Source organism: Psammomys obesus, unplaced genomic scaffold, assembly GCF_907164565.1.
Source record: "Psammomys obesus unplaced genomic scaffold, mPsaObe1.curated_primary_1811, whole genome shotgun sequence".
Taxonomy (NCBI): domain Eukaryota; kingdom Metazoa; phylum Chordata; class Mammalia; order Rodentia; family Muridae; genus Psammomys; species Psammomys obesus.
In genome coordinates this window covers 5197328-5223391 of record NW_026594428.1, presented here as the reverse complement: position 1 = coordinate 5223391, position 26064 = coordinate 5197328, and positions in this window count along the sequence as shown.

Genomic DNA, 26064 nt, shown 5'->3' with positions numbered 1-26064 from the left:
CAAATTCTTATCTACTCTTTTCTTAATTGTTGTTACATCTTATATGTATGTTTCTAAGTACATAATTACAACCTGTTTAATATGTATAATGCTAATTGTATTATGATTTCAGAGATGGCTATTTGGTATTGCATAGGCTTCTGTCACCTTTATTTTTAGACTGAGAGCTGGGCTAAGTGCCATGCTATTACACACATTTAGATTATGATAAGCATTTAAATACTTGATTCTAACATTAAATTTATAAACTTGTTTTGAGTAATTGTTTTGGAGTATAATTCTAATTAAATTATTGAAATGTAGAATAACTAGTAATAAAAATAAAATAAATAAATGTTCCATAATAAAAAGAAATAATACATTAATACAAAGATTGACAATGTCTTTTGAGAGTTTTTAATTGAGGTTTAAACTGAGAATTGGTAGTAAAGTTTATATTCATTAATTTACTTGTAAGAATGTCATATAGAGTTAAATATGAGCAAGTACAAATATCCATGTGATATTTTAAAATTCTAAATGTTAAAATAGAGTTCCGATGGTTTTATGTATGTAGTATTAATATAGGATAAACATGCTAATATTAATTACCCTGATGATTATCATTTCACAGCAATAAAGTACATATTGAGTTAATGAGTCTTAATGTGTTAGTGTACATTTCATTTTGAAATTCCTTTCTTTCATTTCCATTTTTCTAACCACTTTTTTGACCCTGAAACAGTTGGAATAGTACTTCACCTCATTTTCTGGGGAATGAAATTCTTTTAATTGCACAGATTTACATGAAGAGAGAAAAGCAAGTGTTTCTGTGGTTTCTACTTCCCTTGTCTGTTTCAGCACAAGTTGAGTGTAATTATAAAACCATTAAATTGTAAAAGAGAAGAGTGACAAGGGAACCAGTATAAACCCAACTCCATGTCACTGGAATAGCAAACTCTTTCTCTTCATTTTGTCTGTTTTGTGTAAGAAGAAACTAAAGTATGTACATTTTTTTTGTTGTACTTTTTTTTTACCCCAGTTCTGTAAATTATTTATGAACACTTTATATTCCAGATTAATTTTGTTGTTGCTTTCATTCAAATAAGCATAACAGAGACATATATCATTTAGAGTAGATGCTATAAAATTACGTTGAGATTATAAAAAATTCCCCAAAACACACAATTTATTAGTGGAAAAGCAGAAAATTACTTTTAATTAACATGTATTTGCGGCCAATTTAGAGCTGCTGACCTTCACACTATGGGAGGCACACTCATGATTTAATCATATGCTGGCTATTCTAGGGCTATTCTAGGCATATGAAGCAAAACTCTTCATGTTTAGTAGAGGAAACATTTAATTTTAAACACTTTAACATTAGTAAATAATTTTAGGCAGGTTTAAGAGGACTATTTACTATTTTTGTTGTCTGATAGAGAAAACTGTCAATTATTGCTAATTCTGTAGATTCTATTGAACAACAGTCATCTTTAACATTTTTATGTAGTGGATATTTCTTTTTTCTTTTTAATGATGCAGAAAAAAATTGCTTTATTGTAAAATGGAACACAAGATACAACTGTTGCCATACCATGAAAATTCTAGCAAAACTAACATATCACCAAGCTAAACATAGCTTGAAATCTTAAAATATGATGGTTTGTGTCATGATAATCCTGGCAAAGATTAGTTACAGCTCTCATTCTGAATTTTTTTCATAAATGTTTGTCCATAAGAGTCAAATACTAAATGGAGTCCATATATCCTTCAATAGGTGAGTAGATAAGTAAACTGTGAAGAATTAATACAATAGAAAATTGGTTTTAAATTAAAAGAAATAAATAATAACAAAAGAAATGAGTGGATATTTCTAACTCATTTAAATTCTTAACAGTGCAAAGAGGAATACTTTACTCTTTACTTGTCAATAACAAAAGCATTGAATTGTATAATAACATATGCCTGGTCTCATATGATTTTTGCTTTGATAATTAAACTCAAGAAATGTGTGTATCTATCGGGAATGGGTTGACTTAAGCATCTGCAACTGACTCTTAACGTCTGTTAGATATTTGTTTTTATGATGTGAATATTACCTACAGTTTCTATTATAGGATCCTAAGAGTCTTAATTCGCTTTTAGAAAACATCTCAGATTCTGTGTGTAAGACATACCTGCTGCAGAGAGACAACAGCTACAGCCATCACTGAACACACAAAATAGTGCACATTCTCAAAACCACAACCAATGATCTTACATTTTCCTAAGTGGCAAACCTCCCATCATGGTATAGCCTTATTATAAGTGTGTGGCATACCTGACAATGCTTCATTTCATTTATTTTATTGAAGATGCTAAAATTCTGTCACACACACACACACACACACACACACACACACACACACACACAAAGTAAGCATGGTACCAAATATAAACACTGTGCTTATTTAACTACCACAAAGAATATATACAGAACAGAAATCCTTTCCCAATTGTTCCTAAATAATTTGCAAACAGGAACAAATAAGTAACCTTGAAAAATTCTTAGGCCAGCAGTTTATTTATTCCCTATTTCCATTCTGTAGACACATGTCAACCTTTCAGATCTGAGCATATGAGCTTATCAAGGCATTGAACTCTAATATGCTCATTCCTACAACACAGATCATGAATCTAAACATTCAACATGAAAACATTATATTTCATTTATGAAGCCGCTGGCTTGATGTATATTTTATTGCTGCCAGCCTACCTTATTTTTCTTAAAACAAAAGTTCCAAAGACCCTAATTGTTTTTGATACAATTTGCCACATACCTGTAGAGCAGCAAATTGGCTATGTAGCTATGACTGACCTTGAATTCAGGATCTGTTTGCATCTGTCTTATAAGTCCTAGAATTACAGATGACTATTATTATCATGCATAACTTCCAGATATCCTATATTTTTAAAATGTTTCCAGGAAATCATTATGTTTTAGTGTAGAGCATCTTTAGTAGATATAGCTAATTATTTGAAGAATATTAACCACAATATGTGTTTGGAAGAATTCTAAAAGAAAAGTGACAAGGTTGAAAGCAAAATAATTGAAAAAAATTATCACACATATGGCTGGATATTACAGCTTATTTGTTCTACCTAATTAAAGCCACAGAAAACGCTGTGCAATTCCAGTAGATAATTGAAGCTGAGCACCTTTAATTTAGATGTGAGAACCACAAATTACGATATTAGTGACTATGAGTAATATATTCTCTTGTTCCTATTATTTTTATCTTTCACAAAATGGGTAGTGTTATATGAGCCATTTAACAACACAGTTGGAAAAATCAACTATTATGCATTAAAAAAATCTAAAGTGTCCTGACATATTCTTTACATATAAACTATTGTTTTTAAATGATAAAACATAATTGTAAGAATATAACTTATAGCTAACTTTATTGAATAATTTTAAACTTTGTCAATTTTTGTTAATTAGAATGAGAGTCCATGTATATTTCTGAACAACTTATTGAAGTGAAATTACATTAAAGAATAAGTAGAGAGAATAAAATCAATATCTAGTGTTTTCATTAAACTTACAAGAGTTCAGTGTTACTAACAGTATGAGACCAGATTGTAAATAGACTATATTGAAGCCATCTCAGTAGTTTTGGAGGAATTACACAGCATAATAAGAATAATCAAGTTCTCTAAACTGCCTTCCTCCTGTAGGGAAAGTCAACACCTGTGAGTAAGCACAGAGAGCAGTCCCACGAGGGTATATTGGATTGTATTGTTCTGATGGATCTACATATATTCCCTTGCCTGATATGCAGAAATGAGCAAGAAAACTCAATCTTATGTGAAGGCACTTCATTCTTGTCTTCCTCACTGCATAAATTTCACGACAAATAATTTATTGGTTGGATAACAGTATTCTGGTATTTTTTTAGGGCCTGGAGGGGTAGCTAGAGGTTAAGAGTGCTTGCTTTTCATGCATAGGACTCTTAAACGACCTAGGGTAAGGGGAACCTTACAATTGCCTTTAACTCTGACTTATTGTACACCCTCATCTGGATTCCAAAAATACCATCACTTACAAACAAATACTTATCTAGAGACAAATTGCTTAATTCAAGAGGTGAGGTGATTTTGAAAGTGGTAATGCAATTTTGCATTTCTTTTTTTTTTTTGTATTTTATTTTTTTCTTATCAGTTACATTTTATTAACTCTGTACCCCAGCCATGTCCCGATCCCTCATTCCCTCCCAGTCCCTTCCTCCCTCCCTCATCTCCACCATGCTCCTTTCCAAGTCCACTGATAGGGGGAACCTCCTCCCCATTCATCTGATCCTGTTATATCAGGTATCTTCAGGACTGGCTGCATAGCTCTCCTCTGTGGCCTAAGGGCTCCTCCCTTGGGGGGTGGGGAGGCCAAAGAGCCAGTCATTGAGTTCCTGTTAGAAATAGTCCTTGTTCCCCTCACTATGGGAAACCAATTGGTTACTGAGCTACCACAGGCTACATCTGAGCAGAGGTTCTAGGTTACATTCATACATGGTCCTTGGTTGCATGTCAGTCTCAGAAAAGACCCTGTGCTCAGATATCTTTGGTCCTTGTTGAGCTCCTATCCTTTCCTCATCAGACTAACTCCCCTTCTTTCTTATGATTCCCTGTACTCTGCCAAAGGTTTGGTCATGAGTCTTTGCTTTGAAAACACTAGTACCTTGGGGTGACTCTAACCAAGCAAGTGAAAGACCTGTTTGAGAAAAACTTCAAGTCTCTGAAGAAAGAAATTGAAGAAGATCTCAGAAGATGGAAAGATCTCCCGTGCTCATGGATTGGTAGGATTAACATTGTGAAAATGGCCATCCTGCCAAAAGCAATCTACAGATTCAATGCAATTCCCATCAAAATACCAACTCAATTCTTTACAGACCTTGAAAAAAAGATTGTCAGCTTCATATGGAGAAACAAAAACCCAGAATCTCCAAAACAATCCTGTACAACAACAGATCATCTGGAGGTATCTCCATTCCCGATCTCAAGTTGTACTACAAAGCAATAGTAATAAAAACTGCATGGTATTGGCATGAAAACAGAAAGGAGGATCAATGGAACCACATAGAAGATCCAGAAATAAACCCACACACCTATGAATACTCGATATTTGACAAAGAAGCCAAAACCATTCAATGGAAAAAAGACAGCATCTTCAACAAATGGTGCTGGTCCAACTGGATGTCCACATGCAGAAAAATGAAAATAGATCTCTATTTATCACCCTGCACAAAACTAAAGTCCAAGTGGATCAAAGACCTCAACATAAAACCAGATACTCTAAATCTGTTAGAAGAAAAAGTGGGGAACAACCTAGAACTCATTGGCACAGGAGACAACTTCCTGAACAGAACACCAACAGCACAGGCTCTAAGAGCAACAATAAATAAATGGGACCTCATGAAACTGAACAGCTTCTGTAAAGCAAAGGACACTGTCATCAAAACAAAACGCCTGCCTACAGATTGGGAAAGAATCTTCACTAACCCTTTATCTGACAGAGGACTAATATCGATTATATACAAAGAACTAAAGAAGCTGAAAAGCAGCAAACCAAGTAATCCAATTAAAAAATGGGGAACAGAGCTAAACAGAGAATTCTCGACAGAGGAATATCGAATGGCAGAGAAACACTTAAAGAAATGCTCATCCTCATTAGCCATCAGGGAAATGCAAATCAAAACGACCCTGAGATATCACCTTATACCCATCAGAATGGCCAAAATGAAAAACTCAAGGGACAACACATGCTGGAGAGGTTGTGGAGAAAGGGGAACCCTCCTCCACTGCTGGTGGGAATGTAAACTAGTACAACCATTCTGGAAATCTATCTGGCGCTTTCTAAGACAATTAGGAATAGTGCTTCCTCAAGACCCAGCTATACCACTGCTAGGTATATACCCAAAGTTTGCTCAAGTACACAAGAGGGATATTTGCTCAACCATGTTTATAGCAGCTTTAGTTGTAATAGCCAGAACCTGGAAACAACCCAGATGTCCATCAATGGAGGAATGGGTACAGAAATTGTGGTATATTTACACAATGTAATACTACTCAGCAATCAAAAAGGAGGAAATCATGAAATTTGCAGGCAAATGGTGGGATCTAGAAAAGATCATCCTGAGTGGAATATCCCAGAAGGAGAAAGACAAACACGGTATATACTCACTTATATAGAACTATAAGATATAATAAACATAATGAAATCTATACACCTAAAAAAGATAATCAAGAGAGCGGACATGGGGTAAGATTATCAATCCTCGTTTTGAAAGACAAATGGGATGCGCATTGAACATTGACAGGAGTCTACTGAGCGCATTGGAAAGACTCTAACTAGCAATTTTGCATTTCAATAGAAAAAATAGAACCATGTTGGAAAACATTCAAAAACTAGGGTATAAAACAATGGGATCACAATATTATAGAACATTCTACACTTTTGCCTTTCTCAGAAATGTTTAATTTTGACTTGTTGGATATTGACAAGTACATTGGGCTAAGGTATAAAAATATATAAATGAATGACATGAATCCATATCACTGAATCTAGGATGTGCCTTCTTGATTAAAACTGAGAGTAATTTCTGATGTATTTCCACATAGTTTTCATAGTGCTAGTTTTTCTTTATTGGCAAAGGAAAAGGGTTGTGCAAGTATTAATCTGAACATATTTCGGCAATTTTCAGTAAAAAATTAAAGGGGAAAATGATGCCAGTAGTGTTACTACATGCCTAGTAAACAGAACTGAGAAACCAGAAAAACGTTTCCTGGCTTATTGAAAGTGCTGGTCCAGCATTCTCATTTACAAAATCTGGACATAGCAAGTGAAGGAGTATCTTCTAACAGAGCATTGTCTGTATGTTGGAGTCATTCAGCTGGTGATGTTCTGCTCACAGAGTGCAAAGACGATGAGCATTTGAGCATGTGCACTAAACGCTACTCTGAATTCAGTGATACTGCTAAGACAACATTTAGATAGAAGATGGGGCAGGTTTTTGCCACCTCAGTAAAACAACACAACTTCATATTTTCAACTTTAAATCTTAATGAACCACCTAGATAGTAGAATATAGGATTCAGCCTTGAAGACACTGTGTCTAAATATGACACAGAGATCCAAAGCATCAATAATAATTTCTGTTGCTTGAAATGGGCAACTAGTGGGATATGTTTGTCATTTTCCACTCATATGACAAATAGCTGTAAAAATTCAGCTTACAAAGAACAAATGAGTTTTTCCTCACAATTCATCACGTTTCAAAATCTACAGCCAGTTAGTACCATTGTTTTAGCCTGTAGTAGAACCATACATAATAGTTTAAATATGTGGCTAATGATGATGTTTGAGTAAGAAAATGAAGAGTGGAGGAATTATCATCTCAGTATTTCTTTCAAAATATGTTTTGAAATGCCTGTTGTCAAACTTCCTGAACCTACCTTTCGAAGGTTCCAACGATATCATTTACTGGAGAAAAGCACTCTGATATATGGGTCTTTAGTAGATGTTTAACATCTCTGTAGTTCAAGGCCAGCCTGGTCTACAAAGTGAGTCCAGGACAGTCAAGGCTGCACATAGAAATCCTGTCTCAGAAAACCGACAGTAAACAAAACAAAACAAAAACAAAAACAAAGATCTTAACCAAAGCATAGGTCTTATGGAGCAAGCACACTGGGTGTCTTTATTAAATAATATGACTTTTCAAAAATTTATTAGAACAATCAATATTAGCTTATTCAAAATATTCATATAAAAATATGTGACTAGAGTAGTGATAGGAATTTGGGCACTTAAATTAAGTGATATCATCAAGCCAGACAAAGTTTAAAATTTTTAGAAGAAAAGTGCTTTGGGTGACTGAGTCATTCCAAAATATATGTGAATGAGAATGTTTTCTAAAATATACAGACCTTGCAGGAGTCTTATTGTAAAATGTTGGTAATTATGATTCTTAAATGAGCAAGAATACAAGCTGATAAAGATGTCCCATTTATCAGCCCCATTGGAAGATGTTTTAAACTCACATGCTAGAATGATCATTAATGATTAACATTACTATGAATTCATAAATTTGGTTGGGGGTCCTAAAGACCTAGTTTGAGATAAAAGAAGATTTTCTTGTAAAGAACACCATGGCTGCTCTAAACAAGAAAAAAATCTGCTGGAGACTGGGGCTTCAATTATGTTCCCAAACTACAAGGACCTTAGTATTTTTTGAATACTGATTTCTAGTTTAATGCACAGACATTGATAATAAATATCACTTGAAATATTTTTACAGTGCTCAAAGATTGAACTCCTGCTATTATGGATGCTAAATACTTATTAAAGCCATTAAGGATTAAGTATCTTTTATTTAAGTCAATGACAAAGAGCAGGCTCCTATCACTAAGAACTATTCTCCAATGCAAGGCAGGGTTGGGGTTAAGCACTGCGATCGCAATCACAGCAGGTCAAGTACAGGTTGATGCACTTTTTATTTCTTTCTTACAATAGTCCTTTCCTGCCAAGGAAGAAAGAACATTTTTTTTTGAATTTCATTTTTTTCTTATCAGTTACATTTTATTAACTCTGTATCCCAGCCGTGTCCCGATCCCTCATTCCCTCCCAGTCCCTCCCTCCCTCCCTCCCTCATCTCCACCCTGCCCCTTGCCAAGTCCACTGATAGGGGGGACCTCCTCCCCATTCATCTGATCCTGTTTTATCAGGTATCTTCAGGACTGGCTGCATAGCTCTCCTCTGTGGCCTAACAGGACTGCTCCTCCCTTGGGGGGTGGGGAGGCCAAAGAGCCAGTCATTGAGTTCCTGTTAGAAATAGTCCTTGTTCCCCTCACTATGGGAAGCCAATTGGTTACTGAGCTACCACAGGCTACATCTGAGCAGAGGTTCTAGGTTACATTCATACATGGTCCTTGGTTACATGTCAGTCTCAGAAAAGACCCTGTGCCGAGATATATTTGGTCCTTGTGGAGCTCCTATCCTTTCCTCATCAGACTAACTCCCCTTCTTTCTTATGATTCCCTGTACTCTGCCAAAGGTTTGGTCATGAGTCTTTGCTTTGAAAACACTGCTAGTTAGAGTCTTTCAAATGCGCTCAGTAGACTCCTGTCATATGTTCAATGCGCATCCCATCTGTCTTTCTAAACGAGGATCTTACCCCATGTCCGCTCTATTGATTATCTTTTTTAGGTGTATAGATTTCATTATGTTTATCATATCTTATAGGTCTATATAAGTGAGTATATACCGTGTTTGTCAAGAAAGAACATTTTTATCTGTAAAAAAATCGTACTAGAATCATTTTTCAGATAATGGGAAATAATGATTCTTTATAAGCAGAAGGCAACTCTAAAGGGGAAGAGATGTGGGGTCAAGGTAACATGACAATTCTCTTCTTAATTATTAATTTATTTTTTAAACTAAAAATTATTATCACTTATTCACTTTGTATCCCAGTTGTTTACCCCTCCCTCATCTCCCCCCAGTCCTACCGTTCCTCAATCTACTTCCCCTATGTTCCTCCCCAAGTCCACTGATAGGTAAAGTCCTCCTCCCCTACTGCCTATCAAGTCCCATCAGGACTGCTTGGGTACACTTCCCCTGTGGGTTGGCTAGGTTGCCCCACAAGGGAGAACTCATCAAGGAACAGGAAACTTAGCATATGTCAGAGACTGTCTCTTCTCTACTTACTAGAGGACTCACATGGAGATTGAGATGTCTGTGGGTTAAATATGGTCAGGGAGGAGTTCTAGGTCCTCTCTGTGTATGGTCTTTGGTTGATGCAACAGTCTCTGCATTCCTCCCTGGGCCCTGCTTTATTTTATTATTTTATTTTATTTTATTTTATTTTAATTTTAATTTTTTTTTTTTTTTTGTCTGCTGGTGTCCTTGTGTGGCTCCTGTTCCCTCTAGGTCATTTTGTATTCCCCTTCTTCGATAAGAGTCCCTATGTTTTGCCAAAAATTTGTATGTGATTCTCTGCATCTGTTTCAATCCCCTGATGGTTTGAAATTTTTATTGGACATTTGTGATAGGCTCGAGTCCTGTTTCCTCTCTTATATGGCTTCAGGTGTTTATTCTGTTTTCTCGTCTCAATGAGAATTAAACCTCTTACCTAGGGTCCTTGTCATTTAGCTTCTTTAAGTCAATAGATTTTTATGTTTATTCTATATAATATATCTAATATCCACTTTTAAGTGAGTATATACCATGTGTCTCACCCTGCTTCTGAGATACCTCAATCAGGACGATAATTTCTAGTTCCAGCCACATGACAATTCTTTTTTAATTTTTTTAATTAATTACTGTTTACTCATTTTTTATCCCAGGTGTAGCTCCCTCCCTCATGCCCTCCCTATCCCACCCCAACTACCTCATCTCCTCCATTTCCCTCCCAGAGTCCACTGATAGAAGAGGTCCTCCTCCCATTCCATCTGACCCTGATGAAACTAGAGTCTGCATTCTAGAGACTAGATTGGCTGCATTCTCTTCCTCGGTCACCAGGAAAGGCTATTCCCCCTTCAGGGGGAGGTGATCAAAGAGTCAGCCACTGAGTTCATGTCACAGACAGTCCCTGTTCTCATTACTAGGGAACCCACTTGGACACTGAGCTGCCAGGGGCTACACATGTGTAGGGGTTCTTGGTTAGCTCCATGCATGGTCTTTCATTGGAGTATCAGTCTCAGAAAAAGATCCCTGTACCCAGATTTTTTGGTTCTGTTGGTCTTCTTGTGGAGCTCTGGTCCACTCCAGGTCTTTTATTTCCCCCCTTTTTTCATAAGATTCCGTACACTTTGCCCAAATTTTGGCTATGAGTCTCAGCAACTGCTTTGATACCCTGCTGGGTAGAGTTTTTCAGAGGCCCTCTGTCATAGGCTCCTGTTTATTCCCTCTTTAGATGTTCTTCCCGTTTGCCTTTCTGAATGAGGATTGATCATCTTACCCAAGGTCTTCTTTCTTGGTTAGCTTCTTAGATGTACAGGATTCAGTGTGTTTATCCTATATTATGTCTAATATTCACTTATAAGTGAGTATATACCATGTGTGTCTTTCTGCTTCTAGGATACCTCACTCAGGTTGATCTCTTCTAGTTCCCACGATTTGCCTGCAAATTTCATTATTTCCTTGTTTTTAATTGCTGAGTAGTATTCCATTGTGTAAATGTACCACAATTTTTGCATCCATTTCTCATTTGAGGGACATTTGGGTTGTTTCCAGGTTCTCGATATTATGAATAAAGCTGCTACAAACATGGTTGAACAAATGTCCTTGTTGTATACTTGAAAATATTTTGTATATATGTTTAGTATTTGAGATAATACTACAAGTAATTTTCTGCTAAAATGCCAAATTGATTTCCAAAGTGGTTGTACAAGTTTACATTGTACATCTACCAGCAATGGAGTAGGGTTCCTCTTTCCCCACATCCTCTCCAGCATGTATTGTCACTTGAGTTTTTGATCTTAGTCATTCTGTTGGGTGTAAGGTAAAATCTCAGCATCCAGACTATATAATGAACTCAAGAAGTTAAAAAACAAAAAAATCACAGGGGATCCAAGATGACGGTGATCAGCGTGCACCTTTTATGAAGGGCAGAGGATTTGAAACTTTGAAATTGGTGAGTGGAGGAGCAGCTGAAAACCAAAATTCAACATTGTGGCTTCGTGGAGGAGGAGGTACACCACAGGAGTAGAGAACTTTTTGATTCAAGTCAGACAAACAACAAATCCAATTAAAAACTGTGGTACAATAGGGGAATATCATCGAATGGCAGAGAAACAAAGAAATGTTAAAAATCCTTAGCTCTGAGGGGAATGAAAATCAAAATGACCCTGAGATTTTACATGACAATTCTTAAACCATTTCCTAACCCACTTCTTTTAATTACATTTAAATTTTGACTCTCATTAAGGGGTAAATAGCCTGTCCTTAAAATCATAACTGAGGTGATCCTTTGTCCTACTTATTAAGAGGATGTTGATGGCACAAGGCCCCACTAAAGGCTTATAAGAAGGAGACCAGTGAGCAGTGAGCAGAGTCTTGAGCCAGAAGTTCCAGACAACATTTTATGGTTCTTTGATAACATCTGACTTGTTAGCATAGAAGCAACAAGCCTCATCTATGACATCAAGTATGCAGTTTGGTTGGTTGCTTTCTTATCCTGAGGACATCTTTCTGTCTTTCTAATGCCTAAAGGATTTTCTCTCTTTGCTGTTTATGATTTTTATTCTATTTTAGACTTTAATGTAATTACATCTTCTCTCCCTTTCCTTCCATCCCTTCAAACTCATATACTACTCCTTGATCTCTTTCAAATTTATGGATTCTTTTGTCCATTGATTGTTGTTATAGGTACATAAATATATCTGTATACACATATATCCTTACTATAACCTGCTCAGACTCTATAATGTTAGTTATATGCATGCTTTCCTGGCTGACCATTTAGTACTTGAAAACTAATTGGTGTGCTCTTCCCTGGGAAAAACTATTTCTCCACTCTTAGCATTCCTTAGTTGCTGTAGTTCTTCACCATCCTCTTTGACATATCTATTGCTGTTATTTTTGTTCATCTCAAGTTTAGGTAATCATATTGGTCAAACTTTACAGGTGTAGCTTCTATATTAGGAGACAATCTCACAGCAAACTCACTGATTCTCTGCCTCTTATAGTCCTTCCATGTCCTCTTCTATAATGTTCCCAGCAGAGGTTGCTTTGGATATGTATCCACTGAGACTGGTCTCTGCAACTATTCTTTAATGATGCTAAACTGCTGAGCAATTACATTCTTCCATTCAGCTGCTGCTCAGCTGTAACATTCTGGGTATTACTTTCCTCCAGTAACTTTTGTTGTTACTTTTGTTGTTAAAATGAACCTAAGATGAAACACTATCACCAAGACAATTGATAAAATACAGCATTTAATTTAAGGCTCACTGTTGTAAAGGAGGAGAGTCAATGACTATCTTGGTGGGGGGACATGGAAGCCAATATACAAGCATGTATGTGGAGAAGAAGCAGTTTTTTTTAAAAATCTTATCTCTCTCTCTCTCTCTCTCTCTCTCTCTCTCTCTATTCATTTTTATTGTTATCGTTTATTACAGTTAATTCAATTTGTATCCCAACTGTGGCCCCTTCCCTCCTTTTTTCCTGTCCCACTCACTCTCCCTCTTCTCCCCCCATGCCTCTACTCTAGTGCACTGATAGGGGAGGTCCTTCTCTCTTTGTTTTTTTTTTTTTAATTTTTTTATTAAATTTTTATTTTTATGTTAATTATAGTTTATATTAATTACAGTATCCAAGCTATAGCCCCCTCCTTCATTCTCTCCCATTCTCACCCTCTTTCCCTCATCTCCTCCATGCCCCTCTCCAAGTCCATTGATAGGAGAGGTCCTCCTCCCCTTTCATCTGACCCTATCAGGTCTCATCAGGCAAACCCTAGCCTATCTGGTCTCACCAGAACTGATTGCATTGTCTTCCTCTGTGGCCTGGCAAGGCTGCACCCACCAAGGGGAGGTGATAAGAGAGCCTGCTACTGAGGTCATGCCAGAGAAAGCTCCTGTTCCCCTTACTAGGTACCCCACTTGGATTCTGAGTCTTTGGGCTACATCTGAGCCTGGGTTGGAACAGGAGAGGAGCCTACCACAGAAGGCCTCTGAAACACTCTACTGATCAAGATATTGAAGCAGAGTCTGAGACTCATAGCCGAACTTTGGGCAGAATGCAGGGAATCTTATGAAACAAGGGGGAGATAGAAAGATCTGGAGGGGACAGGAGCTCAAAAAGCAAACAGAGCCAAAATCAAACTGAGCCCTGGTGGCACTCAAAGGAATGATACCCTAACCAAGGACAGTGCATGGAGAGGACCTAAAACTTAGGCTCAGCTATTTATTTATTTATATATATATTTATTTATTTATTACAATTTATTCACTTTGTATCTCTGCTGCAGCCCTTTCCCTAGTTTCCTGCCAGTCCCACCCACACTCCCTCTTCTCCTCCCATACTCTTTTCCTAGTCCCCTGCTAAGGAGGACCTCCTCTCCTTCTATCTGACTCTAGCTTATCAGGTTTCATCAAGGATAGCTACACCACCATCAGGGGGAGGTGATCATAGAGCCAACCACTGAGCCCACATCAGAGACAGTCCTATTAAGGGTACCCATTACGAGGGTGCCCATTTGCAAATGGAGCAGCCTATGGGCTTCCTTTGAACAAGGGGTCTAGGTCCTCTCCACAAGGTCCTTTTTGGAGTATTGGTCTCTTCAATTTCCAAGTTTTTTTGCTCTATTGTTCCTCTCCCCTCCAGGTATTTCTACCTCCCTTTTCTTCCATAAGGTTTTTTGAACTCTGCTCAAAGTTTGGCTATGAGTCTCAATATCTCCTTCAATGCCCTGGTGGATAGAGTCTTTCAGAGGTCCTCTGTGGAAGGCTTCTTTCTGTCCTGTTCCTTGTCTTCTCCTACTTCCAATGTCTATCCTGTTTGTTTAAGGAAATCATAAATTTGCAGGAAAATGTTGGGAATAAAATAATATCCTGAGTGAGGTAACCCAGAAGCAGAAAGACACACATGGTATATCCTCACTTATATGTGCTCCATATATTAAAGGATAAACATATTAAAATCTATAGTCCTAAAGAAGATAAACAACCAAGAGGAGCCTTGGGAAGATGCTTAATCCTCATTCAGAAGAAGCTGAATCTTATATTTGATTCAGAAGCATGAGGCAGAGAAACACCTCTGACTTGAAATTGCCTGGTCTTTAGAAACCCCAAAGGGTACTCCTAGTGACACACTTCTTCCATCATGCCATAAATACTTCCACCAACTTGGGTTGAAATGTTCAACCATATGTCCCTACTCTCCTTCAAACCACCATACACACCTGATACACTTAAATAACTTTATTCAGATCATTCTAGCTTTTCAGAGTCTTTGCAATTTCTTTATAGCTTTCATCTCTTGCACATAATTACTACTCACCGTCTGCATTTCTACACCCTGAGGAGACTCTTTTATTAACAAGTGTCTCAGTTCAGTGCCTGGCTAAGTGTCTTTTACTTATTATTTTTTCAATAGTTTAATTATGTATAAATTGTAAAACCAAGTGCTTTAAAAACAGGCATGTTTATTATTTTTCTATAGTGATGATGCTGTTAGTGTTCTTATTGCTAAAATGACTTAAGAAAGAATCAGTTGCCTCATTACTTTCCCGATCTATATAATGTTCGTGTAACACTGGCAAAGAATCAAACATGAACAGGCAAGATAAATTTTAAACAAGCAACCAAACAGAGCTCATTTGAGTAAACTCTGAGGTTCAAGTCAATTCACTGTTTTCTCCCATTTTATTTTGATTTCTAGTGTTATATTTAACAAGTATGTTTTTATATTCCTTTCAAGCTGTTAATCTCATACTTATTTCCATGTCCAGTAGCTCTTTATTATGTATTATAAATTCAGGAGTGAAATATGACCGACAAAATTTCATCAGGAATAGCTGTTTCATTGCCAAGCATATTAAAAACATTAGGTCCATTCTCTCTTCTTTTCTTCTGTTTGGCAACAGTAATAAAAATGAAGGTTATAAAGACAAACTTTTAAAAACCAATTCTTTTTGTATTTCAGCAGTAAGAAGACATTTTGAGTATTATTCTCATTTGAATTATATGTGATATTCTATTAGTCCTAGAATTCACTGTAACCCACTGATCAGAAAGTTATAAAGGATAGTTTTTTTAATTTTTTTAATTACATACATTAATTGAAAAAAAAAAAAGTCCCGAACTTTCTCCTGAAAAATCAGTAGTGTTTGTTTATACTACCATTGAAAAAAAGACTCAAGTAGCTTAATGTATTATGTGTTCGTAGCCTAGGTTCCTATTATTTTAGTGCTTGTACCTTCAGTTCACATAATACCTATTATCTAGTATAGTCACAATATACCAACTCCTGTATGGTATTTATTTGCAATAGTAACCTCATAAGTATTTGACTGCCTATTAATTTTACAGAATATTCACACGCTGGGATAATAAAAATATCTACTTTAACCTAGCGTTGATTTAAGGAATTTCCTTTTTCTATAAAATGAAATATCTATAATATTTTTGAAAAAGAAATGACTGTAAAAAATTCTTACTTACAATTTTGATAAATATAGACAGTCAATAAATCCCCAAAACCTAAATACCACAATGTAAACAGCTGGATAAAAAAGATATTTTTTATGAATCATTTGTACGGATTAATTTTATAACTATTTTATAACTATATATTTTAACTATATAATTTTATATCTATAATTTTATAGATGTCTTACAAATTAAAATTTATTTTCAGAAGATGGCGACAATGAGCATGCACCTTATCTGAGGGGCAAAGGATCTGAAACTCTGAAATTGGTGCGTGAAGGGCTACTGAACCCAGAACAGAGTTGTCTAGGCTTCCAGGGAGAAAGAGACTAACCATAAACTGAGTTCATTTAGAATCAGGTCACCTGCAGACTCCTCCGTGGTCCTTTCCTGGGGGCTCAATCCCAAGGCATTTCCCAGTATCCACCTTCCTCCCTACTCCTTCTTTGGAGGAGGCAGAGGAGGCAGTCAACAGAATCTGCCATAGTCCACACCGCCCAGGCCCTAGCACTGGCAGCAGCTCCTAGCAAAGTCTCAGGATCTGGGACTGAGAATATACAACCGTTCCTGTGACTCCCTCCTAGACCAGCCTCCATAAGCCTGCCCTGGTGGAGGGGAAGGATGGAGAGGCAGCCTGAGGATTCCCCATAGACCACAGTGCCTGGGCTCCAGTGCAAGGAAACCCTGGCTCAGGATCTGGGACTGAGACATTCGACCCTTCTTGGCACTCCCTGGAACCTGCAGCCATGAGCTCCAGCACTGATGGCTCCTGGCAAAGAAACTCCGGCTCAGCTCTGGATCTGGGACTGACGACACTCAACTCAACCCTTCCCTGCACTCCCCCTTGACCAGTCACCATAAGCCTTCCCTGGCAGAGGGGAAAGACAGAGAGGAGGCCTGTGGATTCTGCCACAGAATACAGCGCCTGGACTCCAGGCTTGGGTTCTGGGACAGAAGATAAGCAGTCCCCACTCCCCCGACCAACTCCCACCCCTGCACTCCCCAGGGACTGGCTCCCATAATCATTCCATGGAGGGGGTGAAAGATACAAAAGCTGCCTGCAAAATCTGACACACACCACACCTCCTGGGCTCCAGCACGGGAGGTGCCCAGCACAGGACACAGTGCTGGTAGACACCAAGACCTGCTGCTACAGTACCACTGAGCTGTTAGTTTATACACGCATTTGCCCTAGCAGGATCAAATCGGAGAGTAGAGAACAAGGGGAACCCGTGGGCTTTCCAACTGGTCCTGCAAGAGAGTGAGTATGCCTTCAAGTGAGTGCTTGCAGAGCCCCTGATCCAGGGCCCCTCTCAGCAAACAACCAGAGAACAGATCCCTACATCCTACAACCCTAGTGTGGGCAACATAGCTATTCTTGGGAAAGCATTCCCAACACTGAAGCCCCTGCTCTGCCGGTCTAGGAGTGAATTCCCGGCCAACGTACCTGGAACCCAGATAGATCTGCATACCAGTGACCTGTTGGCCACTGTGATAATCAGGGAATCTATGCCTGCACACTGTGCCTGCTAAAAGCACCTCTAATAGCTCTACTATCACATTCTCACTTAGGTACAGTTGAAACCACAACACACACTCTCAAAGCAGTGAACCTTTCTCATCTTCCTGAAAAACATTTCAGAAACCAGAAAAAGACAGACCTAGTCTGAAGTAACTCCAGGAACAAACAGTGAGGATTACAGATAAGCAGGTGGCCAAAGGCCAGCATAAGAACACACCCAACAAAATTCAGGACATCATGGCTTCACCAGAAACCTCCCAAATCAATGGACACTTCAATTCAGTGAAACACACACACACACAAAAATGACTTTAAAATTATGCATTTCCAGTTATTAGAGGCTCATAAGGAGGAAACAAACAGGCAAATACAGCCAAACAAGTAGAGGCACAATTAGCAGCATATAGAGAGGAAACAAAAACATAGAAACCATTATTGGAAAGCAGGACTCTACATTCAAACAGATGAAGGGAATGTCTCGAAAGAAAGAAAGAAAGAAAAAAAGAAAGAAAGAAAGAAAGAAAGAAAGAAAGAAAGAAAGAAAAGAAAAGAAAGAAAAAAATTCCAAAGACAAAACATCCAAGAAATCAAGGACACCATGAAAAGAAAAAAAATCTAAGAATAATAGGAGTAGATGAAAAAGAAGATACCAGGCTGCAAAGTCTGGGAAATATTTTCGATAGAATCATAGAAGAAAATTTTCCCAACTTAAAGAGAAAGATGTCCATTAACATACAAGAGGCCTATAGAACACCAAATAGACTAGACCAGAAAAGAAATTGCTCATGTCACATTGTAGTCAAAACAGTGAACCTACAGACCAAAGAAAAAAATTTAAAAGCAGCAAGGGAAAAAGGCCAAGTAACATATAAAGGTAGAGCTATCAGAATCACACCAGATTTTTCAACAGAGACTATGAAAGCCAGAAGGGCCTGGGCAGATGTCATGTAGACCTTAAGGGACCACAGATGCCAACCCAGACTACTATACCCAGCAAAAATTTCAATCAACATAGACGGAGGATTCAAAATCTTCCATGACAAAACCAAATTTAAACAATATCTACACATTAACCCAGCCCTATAGAAGTTAATAGAAGGGAAACTCCAACCCAAAGAAAACAACTACATCCAAGGAAACATAAGAAATAGATAACTACACAACAACAACCAAACCCAAAAGAATATAAGCAATGAAACACAGCAACACCACCAACCCCGCATCAAAAGAAAGTAACATTCGTTGGTCACTAATATCTATCAACATCAATGGACTCAACTCTCCAATAAAAAGATACAGACTAACAGAATGGGTGCAGAAACAAGATCCAACATTCTGTTTCATCCAAGAAACACACTTATGCAACAAAGATAAACTCTACCTCAGAGTAAAGGGCTGGAAAAATTATTTTCAAGCAACTAGATCCAGAAAACAAGCTCGGGTAGCTATCCTAATCTCTTATAAAATAAACTTTCAACCAAAATTAATCAAAAAAAGATGAGGACGGACACTACATTCTCATCAAAGGAAAAATCAACCAAGAGGACATTACAATTCTGAACATCTGTGCCCCAAATACAAGAGCGCCGACATTCCTAAAAGAAACATTATTAAAGCTTAAATCACACATTGATCCCAACATCTTAATAGTCTACAGGACTTTTCACCCAAACTCAAAAGAGTATGCATTCTTTTCAGCACCTCATGGAACGTTCTCCAAAATAGACCATATAGTTGGTTCACAAAGCAAGCCCCAACAGATACAAGAAAATTGACATGATCTCCTGTATACTATCTGACTGACCACCATGGATTAAAGCTGGACCTCAACAACAATGGAAATAGTAAAAAGCCTACACGCACATGGAAACTTAACAACTTACTTCCCAGTGACAGCTGGGTTAAGGATGAAATACAGAAAGAAATTAAAGACTTCCTAGAATTCAATGAAAATGAAGGCACAACCCATACCCAAATTTATGGGACACAATGAAAGCAGTGCTTAGAGGAAAATTCATAGCACTAAGTGCCTTCAAGAAAAATCTGTGACATCTCATACAAGCAACTTAATGGCCCAACTGAAAACACTAGAAAAAAATAAAAAATTTAAAAAAAGCAGTGACACTCAAGAGGAGGAAATAATCAAACTCAGGGCTGAAATAAAAAAAAAATAATCAAATAAAACTATGCAAATAATCAATGAAACCAAGAACAAGTTCTTTGAGAAAATCAACAAGATAGACAAACCTATAGCCAAACTAACTAAACGGCAGAGAGAAACTATCCAAATTAGAAAAATCAGAAATGAAAAGGGGGACATAACTGTAGACACTGAGGAAATCCAAATAATCATTAGGTTGTACTACAAAAGCCTATATACCAAAAATTTTGAATATCTAAAAGAAACGGACAGTTTCCATGGTAGATTTCATCTACCAAAATTAAGTCAAGATCAGGTAGAAAGATTAAACAGTCCTATATCCCAGAAGGAAATTGAAGTAGTCATCAACAATCTACCCTCCAAAAATAACCCTGGGCCAGATGGATTCAGCACAGAATTCTCCCAGACCTTCAAAGAAGTGCTAACTCCAATCTTTCTCAAACTATTCCATAAAAAGAAACAGAAGGAATATTACCAAACTCATTCTATGAAGCCACAGTCACCTTGATACCTAAACTACACAAAGCCCCAACAAAAAAAAAAGAAACCTTCAGACCTATCTCTCTTATGAAAATCGATGCAAAAATACTCAATAAAATAATGGCAAACCAAATCCAAGAACATATAAAAGATATCATCCACCATGACCAAATAGGCTTCATCCCAGGCATGCAAGGGTAGTTCAATATTTGGAAATCCATCAATGCAATCCACCATATAAACAAACTGAAGGAGAAAAATCACATGATCTTCTCCTTGGATGCCGAAAAAGCATTTGAAAAATCCAACACCCATTCATGTTTAAAGTCTTAGAGAGATCAGGGATACAAGGCACTTATCTAAACATAGCAAAGGCAATATACAGCAAGCCTATAACCAACATCAAACTCAATGGAGAGAAACTCAAATTAATCCCACTGAAATCAGGGACAAGACAAGGCTGCCCAATCTCTCTATATCTCTTCAATTTAGTACTTGAAGTCTTAGCTAGAGCCATAAGATAACTAAAGGAGATCAAGGGGATACAAATCGGAATGGAAGAGGCCAAATTTTCACTATCTGCAGATGATATGATAGTATACATGAGCAACCCCAAAAATTCAACCGGAGAACTCCTTCAAGCTGATAAACACCTTCAGTAAAGTGGCTGGATACAAAATTAACTCAAAAAATCAGAAGCCTTCCTGTATACCAAGACAAAAAGTCAAGAAAGAAATCAAGGAAACAATACCCTTTTTAATAGCAACTAATAATATAAAATACCTTGGGGTGACTCTAACCAAGTAAACAAAAGACCTGTTTGAAAAAAAAGAAGTTCAAGTCTCTGAAGAAAGAAATTGAAGAAGATATCAGAAGATGGAGAGATATCCTGTGCTCATGGATCAGTAGGAAAAACAGGGAAAATGGCAATTCTGCCAAAAGCAATCTACAGATTCAATGCAATTCCCATCAAAATACCAACACAATTCTTTACAGACCTTGAGAAAAAATTATCCACTTCATATGGAGAAACAAAAAACCCAGAATTTCCTAATTGATCTTATACAACAACAGATCGTCTGGAGGCATCAATCCCTCATCTCAAGCTGTAACTACAGAGTAATAGTAATAAAAACTGCATGGTATTGACATAGAAACAGAAGGTTAGATCAGTGGAATCACCTGAGTGCTTTGATACACACCTGGGTCCTTACACTTGTACAACACATACCTCTCTGTTCTTGCTCTAAACATCTTGCCATTTATTTACAGTTTTCAGGCAGAATTTACTATTCACAAACTGTTCCTGTAAAACAATATTATCCATTATTTGTGAAGATGCACATAAGTCCATTAAAGATAAGACAAATGAAATAAAATATGGCAAAGAATTAGCAAAATTTGCATAGGAATTTATGAAATTTGATCATGATTTTAAAAATAAACTTTACAAAACTATCACTAATAAACTGTGTTATTTGCAGACAAAAGGGACATATATCTTATAGACACAGAAATTATAAATTCAAGGCATGAAAAAACAAGACAGAATGAAAAAATGTATTTTATAAAACATATGGAGGAAATTTTCAGGACAATCATTAAATTAAATAATCAAAGCAAATACATAGATTAAAAACCTATTGAATCTGAACAGAGTATTTCACGCTATTTATTTGCATTTAATAAGATGAATTATATCTTAATTAAAAGGTAGAAAATTAATTGCTACAGCTTGTAAATACATAAAACTTAATATAAAATATACTGTATAGCTTAAAATAATGAATAAACAATTTACTCTTGTTTCTATATGACTGTCAAATATATAGAGTGGCAAGCAAGAAGGAACTTAGAGTCTTAATGAAAAACTAGTCATTACTAATTTTTACTAATCATACATATTTGTTATAAATTGCTAAAATAGACATTTGTTCTAAATTACCTCAACAGTATGACCACATCTGTATCTCTGCTCAGTATTTATTCTGAAATGTGCCTGAGGTAAATACTGATAACCTGTCATCAGTTAATCCCCAAATACCACTTTATATTTTCTTATTTATCCAGAGGAATCATCCAGCAAAAATGGTAACGTTAATTGTTCTTTGTTTAAAATATATCCATATTTTTCTTCTTTATAGTCCTTGATTAGGACAACAGCTGATGAATTGTAAGGCTGAATGTAAAAGGATACAACACCCCCAACGAGCTAGAGTTCAGTTGTTTTCTCACTTCCATGACAAGGTGAGTAAAAACTAGAGCAGAAATATTAACTAAATGGAAACTAATAGGACCCAGCTGTGATCATGTCAGAGTTGTAAATACTAAATACACAAAACTGTTTTTTTTTTTTTTCTATTTGAAGATATAAACTCTATATATGGGAACTTTAAAAGAGTAATGAAGAGAGAACTATCTCTCATGGCCAACCTAGGACCTCTTCATCTTTCTAAGCTGGAAAGAATCATTGTCAATTATAAAGTACAGTTTTCTATATAGTTCTCATCAACTTAGAAGTTACAAGAATGTTTGCTTTTATTTGTAATTATCACAGATATTAAAGTAAATGTGTGTGATTCTGAGTCTTTATCAAATACAGATTTCTTCAAATGCAGTGTTCTTTACAAACTTGTAATCATCTTAATTTTCAAGTATTACAACTACTCTGACTTATGCTCCAAATTTCAATTCAAGTTCATCACCTTTTCCCTCTCAAAAGTCTATTCTAGTTTAGAGAGCCTACAACTGTATAAAAAATAAGATTGAAAATTGATGACTGAACTTTCCAAGTGTTAATATTCTAAAATATGTAAAATAAGGTTTTAAGCTTATTAGATTGATGATATCTGACACTAGATTTTAGAGCTGTACCATTTACTCACAAATGTTGACTTATTTGCTAACATGGGATGCAATAAAAACCTTGCTTTCACACTGTTACATTCAGTAATATTGGAGACTCATTCGGTTGCTTTCAATTCTGGAAACTGCCGTTAACCAAGGTTATCTAGGCACTCCTATGAAAGACTTCAGACTTTATTTAATAAATTTTCAAAGGACAGTTTTAAGATGCTGAGGTCCCTATAAGCCTTCACATTAAATCAATTTCTTTGTTCAATAATTTTATAGTCTTTATTTGAACTGTTGAGCTTTCTCCTTGCCAATCATCACCACCCTGATTCCTAGGAAAACCGACTGCACACATTTTTGTGCCAGAAGTTGTCATTAGGAGTTTAAATGATTTTGTCTTCTGGTATTTGTTTAGGTTCATTGTTTGGATATTAAATGAATTGTCTGATATAATAACAATCTAACTGTCTTTAAAAATAATATGCAAGAAGATACTCAAGTAGTTTGTTATCATTTTATGACAGCATTACTAATAATTTCATTATCTCCTTAGTTATTTTTAGTTTTTATCTGAATTGTAACAATCTATTTAATATGATAATATTTCATGTATTTTTTGCTGGTGTACATGTGTATCTGTGTTTGTTTTGTGTATGTAGCTGTGTATGTATCTATGTGAGTATATGAGTTACTGTATGATTTCATATGCAGAACTCATATATGTAATCAAATTCCTAAAGGCTGGAAGAGGAATATGGTGGACTTTAGACTCGTTATGTTGGTGCTGAACACAAAATCTGGTATCCATGATTGAACATCAAGAGCTCTTAACCACTGAGCAATCTTTCAACTCAAGTTTTCTTTAAGAAACAATAGAAAATGAAGCTGATAGGTAGGTCACCTCCATCAGAAATTGTAACGTTTGTTTCATATGGAAAATATTAAAGAAAAATAAATCAATTATCTGAATTACCAGTCTAACAAATTATAATAAGGTACATTAATATATGGCCCTAAATATCAAAACACATATCTTATCACTAATTTTATGGTAAACTGTAATTCATGAAATATTTTATTTTAAACACTAGCTAAAACAGATACTTTTGTAATATTGAATAATTAAAGTGACTCATATGTAACATATTCTCTGTAGTTTACTTTTTTGGTATATTTTTTAGAAAGTTTTGTCTTTGAGTCTTTTTCTTTGACAAAAGAGTAAAAAGCTACTTCTGTCTTCACAAAGAAAAAGATTAAAGCATACATTTAGTATCACGTATCATGTAAGAAGAAAAACACACACAAGGGCTTTGATCCTCACCTTCTAGTGACATCACTGCTGTGTTCAGTAACAAGATAAGTGCAGCACATAGTCCAAGGCACAGAAACTTTTATACTTCCACTTCTGCAATTCCATCTTTATTATCCTGTGTAGCAGCGTTATTTGTCTCTTGTTAAAAGTCCTTTTTAATAATAGATGAATTAAAGGCATAGTAATTATATTGGTGTTAAATATAGAAACAAACTACTGATATTTGTCATTTCTTTAAAGTGAATGTAGCATTTTCATAGGACATGAATGTGGATACATAACTAAGAAAATAATTCTGACATTGCAATATCAACTGATCATAGAACTTGATAATCTTTACTTCAAAGTTGTAATTCTTAAGTTTAATAATTTTATAAGTTATATAAAAATTGCAATCATATTGTTAAACTGTGCAAACATGGGATTATAGATTACATGAATTATATTTGAGAATTATATTATGATTTAATATAAATTAGTAAAGGAAGAACCTGGAGCTATGATTTCAGAAATATAACTGTTTTCTGGTAATAAAGTAATGATACAACAATCACTTATATATGAATACATAAAGAGGTGTCATTTTATGCTATTTACTTGAAGAAATATCTTTAAAATAGTAGCTCAACTATTAAATGTATTAAGTAATTGATTTAATTTTTTTCTTTACTTAAGAATTTTTTCTATAAAGTTTGGGAAACACACTGCCACATATAGACACTGTGTTCTTTTTTTGTAAATGCCATGTTGAAAACTAGAAATAGTTCTTAGAAAGAATATACATTGATGACTAATTTGATGCCTTTGGTAAGTTCAGGCAATAGCTGAAATATGTAACAGAGCAGATTATTTGTTTTTCTGTTATAACCATGAACGAGGAGGTGTAAGGAAATTCTTCATTTTAAAATTGTATTGGAATTAACGATTAAGTCAATGGAAACGTAAGAGACACTAAAAAGGAAAAAATAATGATGTATAAACTTAAAAAGCCTAAGCCTAATCATCTAAATAATAAAATTGATGTGAAAAAATAATTAGAAAATGTTACTTGAGACACTGGTTACATTCTATTTGGTTGATGATGAACCTGAGTATTGGCCAGTGGCATCAGAATGACAGAAATTCTGGATCCAGTAAGTATACTTGTAATATGAAAACTTGAGTTTGGAACTTAAGGAGACTGTTGTATAATATTTATCTAGACTTGACAATTAAATGCTGATAAGCAATAAAAGACATGGATTAGTTCTCACTGTAAAGAAGAGAGAAGACACAGAATTAATAATCAAAAGCTACAAGGCAAACCTAAAAACCACTAAATTTAACCATTAGAATATTTAAAAATTTTGAAAGGATATTTCTATACTTTAATACATGTTAGCCTGTTTTATCTTGCTATAACTGAACGCCACAGGCATAGTAGTTGAGAAAACACAGAGGATTACTTAGTGTATGGAGGTACTGCCCTACTCTTTCACAGTGGGCCATATTATTGGTGCACAACAGCAGGAAATCATTCTTATCTTGTATGTCTAGGGTTATTCTCATGAGTTTATCTATTCTTAATTAATA